Raw genomic sequence first — 10,931 nt, forward strand, 5'->3', positions numbered from 1 at the left:
AGAAAATGTCTCCATAAGATTGGCCCTTACGCAAACCTATGGGGCATTTTCTTGATGGATGATTGATGTAGGTGATTCCCTCTCACTAGGAGGTGGTGCCAGTCCTGGGTGGGTGGTCTTACAGTATAAAAAGAAAGCAGGCTGAGCAAGCCAGGGGAAGCATTCTTCCAATAGTTCTGCTTCACTCCCTGCCCTGACTTCCCTCGGTGACCCGGAAATATAAGGCAAAAAAAAAAAAATGAACCCTTTCCTCCCCCAAGTTACTTTCCATTACGGCTTTCGTCACAGCAATAGAAACTGGGGAGATGGGGTTCCAGTCTCACCTGACGCTGAAGCTGTAGCCAGGTAACCTGTGTCTGAGTTTTACACCTTCCTGGGATTTCACACTGGTTCTACCCTCCTCCTGCTCCAGGCTCTGCCAAGTGAGAGTTTTCTTTCCAGGACATTCTCTCCCATGAGTCGTCTGAGGAGACCCAGTAAGACCTGTCATTTCAAAATAAACCACCAGGGCTCCCCGGGGAGATGGGAAGGTGGTAAAGCACTTACTACCCAAGTGCAAAGACCTGCATTTGGAACTGGGACCCACAGTTTCTGTAGAAAGCCAGACACAGTCGCTTCTAAGAAGAGATGGGAGGTCAAGACAGAATCCCCAGAAACTCAGTGAGCCAGCCAGTCTGATGCATTCAACAGCAATCAAGAGAAGTCTCCTCAGAAGGGGATGGACCCAAGGTTGTGCTTTCTACTTGTGCAGTATCGAGAGAGAGAGAGAGAGAGAGAGAGAGAGAGAGAGAGAGAGAGAGAGAGGAGAATAAAGCAAATGCCCACTAATTTAGTAAGGACTCACACCGCATCCCTTTCAAGGTTCTTCCCAGTTTGCCCCACCCTTGGTGGCAACTTCCTGCTTTTACCAGGTTGGTCTTTCATGGCAAATGCCTTAGGTACCTGTTCTAATTATCTGGCGGCAGCTGGTGGCAGCTGTGTGTCAGCCTTTGTTCCCCAGCCCCCAGGACCCTGTAATGACAAAGAATCTTATCAGCCCTCACCTCCTGGAAAGAGATTACAGGCTGCCCAGTTAGCACAGTGGTTAAAATATAATCTATGAGGGGACACTTTCTAAATCAGCCCATAGGACTCCTTTGCCATCCGGTGAGGTAGCATTTCCTTAGCCAGGTTATTCTTGAAGTCCACTCATCTCTGTAAAAGAACCTAGCCTTCCCTGCTCACTGCCCCCAATAGACTTGTTGTGTGTTTAAGCGTAACCCTGACAGGGGAGAAGAAAGCCATCGTAGAAGCCTCAGAGCTGGGGTTGAGCCAGGAAGCGGGCACTTCTGGCTGCCAGGACCAGATTCACCATGGAGAGAGCAGATGCAAGCCATCTCTCTCTCTCATTGCTCCTCAAACTCACTAAGACAAAAAGGAATCTTATGTCACAGTATATGGGGGTTCACAGACAAGAAAGGACACAAAGGAAAGCTGATCCCATGCTAAGCCTGGTGCCTAGCTTGTGCGTGATGTCACAGCTTCCTGGCTGTATTATGAATATAGCATGAAATATTCTTCTCTGGGATGTGGGATGACAGGTACTGGTATAAAATCTAATGTGCTCACAATTAATTCAAAGCAAAATGTGTGTGCATTTGGATCTGTGTGTGAATGCTTTAGGGGCACCTGGGGGTGGTAGATGTTTGTACCAAATTTAAGAAAATTTGGTGATTACAAAGCTGTTGGGGGAAGGGCATGAGAGCTACAGAATCTCTCACTCAGCTGATTGCTGTGGGCTCGGGATGAGGAGAAGGGGCCCCCTGCTACCTCTCCATTCCCCTGACTAAGGGACAGAGGACCCTTAAGGACTGCTCTTTGTGACCCGAGCAGCAGCATCTACTCCTAAACTCAGAATTGGGTGCCTGGGCAGATTTTAGGCTGTTTCCACCTCCTGGGTCATTCAGGCACCCAAGTGTCCCCACACCTAGCCAGGACATGGTGAAATCCACTTCCACATTGCCACTGGATCTTGGGTTACAACTCTTCCTCCTCTCACCCCAGCCCTGCCTGCCCCATGTTCTGCAGTCCACACCAGTGTCTGAGTGTGAAGGTCAGGGGCTACCAGGAGCCCATGACAACAAACGTCACCTCAAGAACTTCTCCCTTCAGTGTGTGTTTCTTCAATGGACACAGTATTCCGCAGGGTACTGAGTGTGGAGGGTGTCAGGGGTGTACCAGACACGACTCCAGCCCTGGGGGGTGTTTCTCTGAGAAAAGAGATCCACATGGAGGATAAGAATACACCAGGAGGCTGAGAGAGGAGGAGAGGCATGTGCCAAGCATATGGAATGTGGGTGCCCTGTCCTAGGCAATGAAGGAATTCAGGTTAGTGTAAGGGCTGGTCCCACTACCAGGCTGCCTGTGCCATGTCAAAGAGGTCACACTGGAACAAAAACAAAATGCAGCAGTTGCATCCAAGGCCTTCAAAATCCAAGGCTAGCCTTTCTGCCAGATAGGATGATGTCGTGGGTATTCAAAATATTCAAAGCCTTTTAGCTTTTTTAGTGGCAGCTACTCTGTCACTTTCACGGGGGGGGGGGTCGACTCCATGGGACATAAACAGCTCACTGAGTCCAGCTAAATGATTATCAACTCCATCTCCCTTTGGCTGCCCCTCAAAACTTTCTACACCTCTCCAAAGATCACCCAATACAAAGGCAGGGATAAAAAGAAACATTGTAACGAATTGGAGCTAAAACTTGTCACAATTTTATATACTTACAAAAGTAGTTTATCAAATAAACACTCTGGGAGCCGGGAAGGGTTCAGTTGAAGTCACCTATTGCCATGAAATGGATCACCCAAAACACAGTTTTAACAGCAGCTTTCAACCTTTGGGTGATGAGCCCTTTCGGGGAGAGGGGATGTCACATATCCTGCATATTAGATATTTGCATTGCAATTCAGAACAGTAGCAAAGTTGTAGTTATGATGTTACAAGAAAATACTTTTGTGGTTGGGAGTCACTACAACATGAAGAACTCCATTAAAGGTTGGCAGTGTCAGCATGGTTGAGAACCCCTAGCTTAGAATAGGATTGGCTCTTTTATTAATCTCTCTCAGTCACGGCATACAGACTCCACCCGGCAGTTCTGTTATTTGAGGTCTCCTGTGGTTTGGGGTCAGATGATGGTTACATAGTTTCCTTGCTCATCTGACCTATGTTGACCCCCGATATCGCTGGGGCTTCAACAGGGGACTGTCCCGGAGGGCAGACCTGGTTGAACACAGTGGGCCACAAAGGTAAAGGCAGAGCAGAAAGATATAAAAGTGGGAGAGGGACTTGGTGGGGGGGGGGGACTCAGGGGCATAGGGGGAGGGTAAGAGAGGGACAAGTGTGACGAGGATGTACTACACACATTTGGGAAAGAATAAGTTAGTTTTCTTAATACCCCCCTTTAAATGCCTCCTTTCCCCCCACCTGTTACTGCTCAAATTTTTGGAATTCTGGGCCTTACTGGCTTCAAGCACTTTGAAGGTCAAGCCATAAAACTAGGACTCTTACTCCCAACAGAGGAGCCGGGGGTATAAAAGTTCTTCAAGACCACAGTCATTAATAGGTAAAATGACTTAGATATGGATTTTATTAGTGGCTAACTTAGGCATCTCGTTATCCTGAAGATAGCTGGAATAGCCTGGTGTGGTGGAGCATGCCTTTAATCCCAGCACCCAGGAGGCAGAGGAAGACACATATCTGTAAGTTCAAAGCCAGCATGGTCTATATAATGAGCTCCCCGCTAACTAAAGTGTCATCTGTCTCAAAAATAAATTGTGTGTGTGTGTGTGTGTGTGTGTGTGTGTGTGTGTGAGCTACTAGATGTGGCAGACTTGTTGGCTCTCTGCCAGCAGAAACCATACTGAAGGCTGCATTCTGCAAACCTGCTCTCCACGTTGCTCACACCAGCTGTGCTATTTGATGCTTTATTCACCAGGGGTTTCGCATTACTGTTATTTCCTGCCAGTTTGGAGATCAAGGCACGGAAACTCACCCATAACCATGCCAGCGGAACCCAGCAGAGCCACGTTCTGACCCCCAAACCCAGGTTTCAAGGGATTCCCTTTAATCATCACATGGCCCTACTGTGCGGAAGCAGTGATAACACTGACCCTTGTGCTGTATGTGACTTGGTTTAATCGTCATCCTGAAACTATGAGGGAAGCACTAACCTTATGATTCACAAGTGCCGACTGGAAGAGATGAGGCTCTAATAGAGTCAGTAACTTGTCCCAGGTCGCACAGCCAGCGAAACCAGCTAGAGCAGGGATTATTAGCATCAACGTCATGCATGCCCTTCACTCCCGTGCCTTGCTGCTGCAGACCACGCCAGCCACGATGCTACCACAGCCATCTGCGGCGGGACTCGGACAAGCACTTATCAAGTACCTACACTGTTCTGTTCACAAAGCCCTTGGAAACCCAAAGAGGCAAACCCAAGCAAAGAATAAATTCAAGCCCGCATCCACGTCCTGCTATACTCACTAGCGACCACCAGGTGGCGCGTGGCCTACTCTAGACTGCAGATGACCGAACTTGCCTGGGCGTGTGCTTTTGGATGTTTTGCTCTCAGCTTCCACAGGTTTTTTGTTTGTTTGTTTGTTTGTTTTTGGTTTGGTTTGATTTGGTTTGAGGTTGTGGTTGTTGCTGGTGCTGCTGCTGCTGCTGGTGCTGTTGTTGTAGCTCCAATGGGAGCTAAATTGTAGGAGGAGCCATTACTGCAGACTATTTCCATCCTATGTCCCCAAATCTATACAGGGCAGGTAGGTGCGCCTGTTAAAGTGAATGAAGTGCTCCTCTTTGGGTTCTTTCATTAGCTATCCAGCATGCCTTCAGGAATGTCCATTTCACAGGCAAAGTCAACAAACAGGCAGCCGGTCACCTCACCCAACATCTCTTGGTGGGCCTCCCTCTGAGGAGACATGTTCCTTTTGCAAAGCGGGAAGAAGTTTAGGCCACATGACGTGGAAAGGTTGCCTCGCCCAAGGGCTTGGCTTTGCAGCACATCATCCCGAAACCACGTCCTCTGAGGGATCCCAGTGCCTGGAGGTAATGACGCACTCTGAGTTAAATCCAACCCAGAGAGGTGCTGGCGGAGCTGGAAAAACCTATTTCTACATCAAAGAACGTTTTCTCCTTCCTTTCAGGTCATTGACAAACTTGATCCTCAGTCACCCATGGTTTGGACATGTTACACTTTCTGGAAACAGCCGAGAGATTTTTTTAAACAAAAGCATATAACCACAGTGGCCAATAGAGGGCGACAATCACACATTTTTTTCCTGCAGCCCACCGCTGGAAACTCCAAGTTACAAATCGGCTGCCTTTGCCTACAAAGTTCATAAAGTTGTCAAAATGGACGGAACTAGAAAATATCATCCTGAGTAAGGTAACCTAGACCCAAAAGGATATACATGGTATGCTCTCGCTGATAACTGGATATTAGCCCAGAAGCTCAGATACAACTCACAGACCATATGAAGCTTAACAAGAAGGAAGGCCAAAGTGTGGATGCTTCAACCCTACTTAGAAGGGGGAACAAAATTATCATGGCAGGTAGAGGGAGGGAGGGAGGGAGGGACTTGGGAGAAAGAAAGGATGGGGAGGGAAAAGGGGAGGGCAGGACCAGGTATGGGAAGAGACAGGAGAGAAGTCCACAGGGCCAGGAAAAGGAATAGAAATAAAGTAGCAGTCGGCAGTGGGGAACTTGGGGAACCACTAGAAAGTCCCAGATACCAGGGATTCGAGAGGCTCTCAGGACCCGATGGGGATGACATTAGCCGAAATACCCAACAGCAGGGAGATAAACCTAGAGAGACCACCTCTGGTAATTAGGCCTGGCTCTCAATGAAGGGATGGGGCCACCCACCCATCTAAAGTTTTTTAACCCAGAATTTTCCCTGTCTAAGGGAAATGCAGGGACAAAAATGGAGCAGAGGCTGAAGGAAAGGCTTTCCAGAGACTGCCCCACCATGAGACTCATCCCATCTGCAGACACCAAGGGGGACACTATTGCTGATGCCAAGCAGTGCCTGCAGACAGGAGCCTGGCATGGCTGTCCTCTGAGAGGCTCTGCCAGCACCTGACCAATACAAATGCAGATACTCACAGCCAACTATTGGACTGAACCTGGGGACCCCAATGGAAGAGTTAGGGAGGGACTGAAGGAGTTGAAGGGGATTGCAACTCAATAGGGAAGAACAATGATATCAACCAACCAGACCCCCTAGAGCTCCCAAGGACTAAACCACCAACCAAAGATACACATGGGCTGGTCCATGGCTCTAGCTGCATATGTAGCAGAGGATGGCCTCATCTGGCATCAGTGGGAAGGGAGGCACTTGGTCCTGTGGAGGCTTGATGCCCCAGAGAAGGGGGATGCTAGAGGGGTGAGGCAAGGGTGGATGGGTAGGCGGGGGAGCACCCTCTTAGAGGCAAAGGGGCAGGGGGATAGGTTGGGGGAGTTCTGAAGGGGGGACCAGGAAGGAGGATCACATTTGAAATGTAAACAAATAAAAGGATTAATAATTTTTTAAAAAAAGAATTTACTATTAAAAAAATCAGTTACATTAGCCGTGCCTCAATGATTTCACACAGCAGATAGGTCTGTGTCCTTCTAAAACTGCAAAACCTGAGTTAAAACCGGCTGAGAGACCAGTCCAAAGGCCGAGGATGAGAGCTGGTGCAAGCACATGACCAGTTCTTCTGGTATTTATGCTTCTGCTGGTGAGGGGGAAGCTGCCGCTGCTGCCGTCTGCATTCCTGCAGTATCTGTGCTTTTCAGACAGGTGGCCCTTCCTCCTTCCTTTTCCTCCCTCCCACAGTTCTCCTGGGGCAGCCAGTGTCCCCATCCTTCAGGGCAAAGAGGAGCAGGACAGTCACCCACTGGCTTGGGTGTTGTCTTCCCCGGGTGCTGAGTGAGCTCATCCGACAGAAGCCTGGAGCTGGACACCGGCAGATGGACTGCCTAGAGTCTGCCAGAAATGACAGTCAGTCTGTTGATGAGAAAGCCTGGAAGTCCAAATCCTTGAAAGAATGACAAGGCTGGGAGAATGTTTGGAGAAGAACTTCATGTTTGAGTCCTTCAGGACTAGGTCTGGTACTGAGATAAAAGCTGTGGAAGAGTTAGAGAAAGGACTGAAGGATCTGAAGGGGTTTGCAACCCCATAGAAAGAACAATATCAACCAACCAGATCTCCTAGAGCTCCCAGGGACTAAACTACCAACCAAAGAGAGTCCCATGACTCCAGCTGCATTTGTAGCAGAGGACGGCATTGTCTGGCATCAATAGGAGAAGAAGCCCTTGGTTCTGTGAAGGCTCTTTTCCCCAGTGTATGGGGAATGCCAGGGTGTTGAGGTGGTAGTGAGGGGGTGGGAGGGAGAGCATCTTCATAGAAGCTCGTGGGGTGGGGGGGGGATGGGAGAGGGAGGAACTGGGAAAGGGGATAACATTTGAAATGTAAATACATAAACTATACAATAAAAGGAGAGAGGAAGGGAGAGAGAGAGAGAGAGAGAGAGAGAGAGAGAGAGAGAGAGAGAGAGAGAGAGAGAGAGGCAGGCTCAAAACAAGGACACAAGGAAGCCCGTATAATAGGCTATGTTGCCTCAGCACACTCTGTCTTCAAGGTAAGCTTCCTCTTGCAGCTTCTGCTTCAGGCTGTGGATACGTTCTTAGAAAGCTTCCCAAATCAATTTGTGTTGTGGAGTCTGACATCAAAGGCTATAGAAACTGTTCTACCTAACTTTAACTGTCATCTTGACAGAGTATCACTGGAGAAGGGAGTCTCAGTTGAGAGATTGATTGCCCAAACGGGTCTGTCAGTGGGGGATCGCCTTGACTATTAACTGATATGGAGGGCCCAGCCCACTGTGCGTAGCACCATTCTTTGGACAAATGGTCCCATAAGCAAACCACCAATCAACATCTTCCAAAACTTGCACTGTGTTTTCTTGGCTATGAGTTTCCCTGGTTAGAGGTAATAGTAAAGAAGGCTGTCTTCCAGCTCCTGCTTGAATCCTCGTCCCAACTTCCTACAGTGATGAACTATGACCCAGAAGTGTACTGACCCGGAAGTAAAGAAGCCAAATGAAACCCTTCCTCCCCTAAGTCGCTTTTGATCCAAGTGTTTTATTACAGCAACAGAACAAAACCAAAACAGAAAGCTAGCTGTAACCTGGACCGTTGGTCAGCTCTGTCTGAAGCAGGTTATTTAGAACCATGGGTGAGAGGAGAATTCTCTCAGAGGAAAAGCATTTACGTGAATGAGTGCCTAATGCAGAGCCCTAGCAAACATTTGGAGGTAGAGGTAGTGACCTTAGGGTTTTGAGTCATAGATTTTATTTGCTTCTTCAACAGTGTGGCCAGCCAGCTGGTTACTTAAGCAGGGGAAGGACCTCCATATTTATGGCGGCCCTAGATCTTTTTCTATTTAAAGAAACAGAAAAGGAAAACTTCGCTGCTAAGATTAGTTTCACGCTTTCCCTCCACTATTCTTTAAGCTTCAGTAATTAATAAAAGTATGGCAAACATTAGTTGATATATATATTAATATTAGGATGACTATATTATGTATTAGAATGACTACTACAGATGGATAGCAGAGCTTAGCATATACATCCTCTCACATGGTTGCCCATTTTTCTTACCTGTAGCAAGAACAGTCAGAATGCACTCATTTAGCAAGAATCCCCTCTGATCCGTTAATGGACTGTCATTCTAGTGCAGCACATTAGCCCTCCCACCTGCCCAAGATGCCTTTTTAACTAAAGACCTGTGAAATAGCCGGCAAAGATAAAAAAACCGTGAAATCTGGTCCAGCAACAAGTTTCTCTTATCAGTAGATATTCAGGTCTACCGTTGAGAGAATTTCGTCCCTGAGGGAAAGGGACTAGACAGTATCTATCCTCTTCCAACCCTTCCCCGACATTTCAGAGTTCTCAATGACAAAGCGAACTTTGTTTCCTCAAAGGTGTTCTAGGGAACCAATGAGTTGAATGGGCTTTCTCATGGTGCATGGATGAAGGAGTCACTGACAAGAACGTGGGGGACTCTGGCAGCCATACTGGAAAGTGCATACCCGTCAAGGATAATGGCTTCCACACAGCTGTCCAGATGTCCCTTTCCCCTGGCCTTCCCAACCCGAATACGTTAGACCTTCCCCCAACTCCCAAAGACCCTGAGGCCACATGCAATTAGTGTGGAATTGCATAAAACTGGTTGGGAAGGGCAGCTGGATATTCAGGTAAAAGTCCCATAACCCTTCCCATCCCCTCCTTCAGTGATGTCGGCAAGCCCAGCTGAGATGATATTTCACAAACAGGAGCAGTTAAATTCCTAAAGATGGTGGTGGTTTGGCTTGGAGGACAATCCATACAGCATCTGCTAAGCACGGACACGTGGGAAGGCCTGATGGGAAGTGCCCTTTGGTCCAGATCTCTGGTGTACTGTCATTGTCTGTCTTACTAGCGGAGAGCAAGCATATATCCTCTGGTGAAATTCACTGCAGCCACTACGGTCCACTCAGACAGCGATCACCAGCTGCAGCCACTACAGTCCTTCCGGTCAGGCCTCTTACCACTTCCCCCTTCCAGATGGCAGCTCTTCATGATCTGCTGTGAGCTCCCAGGACCTAAATCTTACCTCAGAACAAGCAGGACCCAGAGCTTCAGGTCTTCCCCTGTCCTTCATCAGTGAAGGTGAAAATGCAAGACTCTAGAGAAAGGTTCTGTACTCTGGATTTGGTCCAGGGGACCAAGGAGATCACTTGGCCAGAGCACCCTGTTGCTATTAGGTACACAGATTTGTTCATTTTCTGTTACTCGTTCAGCTTTCCTGGTTAAAAACCACCCTGACATCAGCTTCCCACCCTCACCTACAAGACAAACCACAGAGTCTATTAACTACATTCATTTAAGGGATGCCAATCATATGGGGGATATAAAGCAACTTATCAGCGCTCACCCAACCTAAGATTCCATGTAGCCCAGATCCCTCAAACTCGCTGTTCTTTTGTCTTGACCCTTCTGAGTGGGATTTCTGGCACACACAACCACGGCTGGTTTGGCTAAGTGGCTTTAACCAATCTCTCTCTGACTCAGTTGTTACGGAGCGTGATGGTTTAATTTTTAGGTATCTGGGAGTTTTTCTGATTTTTCTTACTGCTGTTGATTGCTGTTCATTCCCTGGTCATTAGAAAAGATGCTGGAGGGGTTGGGGATTTAGCTCAGTGGTAGAGCGCTTGCCTAGGAAGCGCAAGGCCCTGGGTTCGGTCCCCAGCTCCGAAAAAAAAAAAAGAAAGAAAAAGAAAAGATGCTGGGAATGGTCCTGAACTCCTCAGACTTGTGAAGAGTTGTTTTGTAAGCTACCGTGTTGTTCTGTCCTGGGGAAAGTGCCCTGGGCATTTGAGAATCAGGCAAGTCCTTTGGTGTCAGGTGAAATATTCATTCAATACGTGCCAATGGGGCAGTTGGCTGTACTACTTCCTTACTGAGCTCCTGTCTAGGTCAGTGGTTCTCAACCTGTGGGTTACAAAAACCCCTTTGGGGGAGTCAAATGACCCTTTCTCAGGGGTCACATATCAGATATCCCACACATCAAATGTTTACATTATGATTCATAGCAGTAATAAAATTACAGTTATGAAGTAGCTATAGTTTTACAGTTGGGGTCACCACATGAAGAACTGTATTAAAGCCATGCGTCATTAGGAGGGTTGAGCCCCACTGTTCCAGGTGATGTAACTGTGGGGGGGGGGGTGAGTTAGTTTTCTCCTGTGGTTGTTTTATTACCTGCTCCTCCCTTCAGACCTGTTTGTATTTGTGTTCTGTATTTAGGGGTCTTAGTGTTTGGTGCATGTAAGTTACTGTTTGTTGTATCTCTGGTAACTCACAC

Source organism: Rattus norvegicus, chromosome 1 (genome assembly GCF_021556685.1).
Source record: "Rattus norvegicus strain SHRSP/BbbUtx chromosome 1, alternate assembly SHRSP_T2T, whole genome shotgun sequence".
Taxonomy (NCBI): Eukaryota; Metazoa; Chordata; class Mammalia; order Rodentia; family Muridae; genus Rattus; species Rattus norvegicus.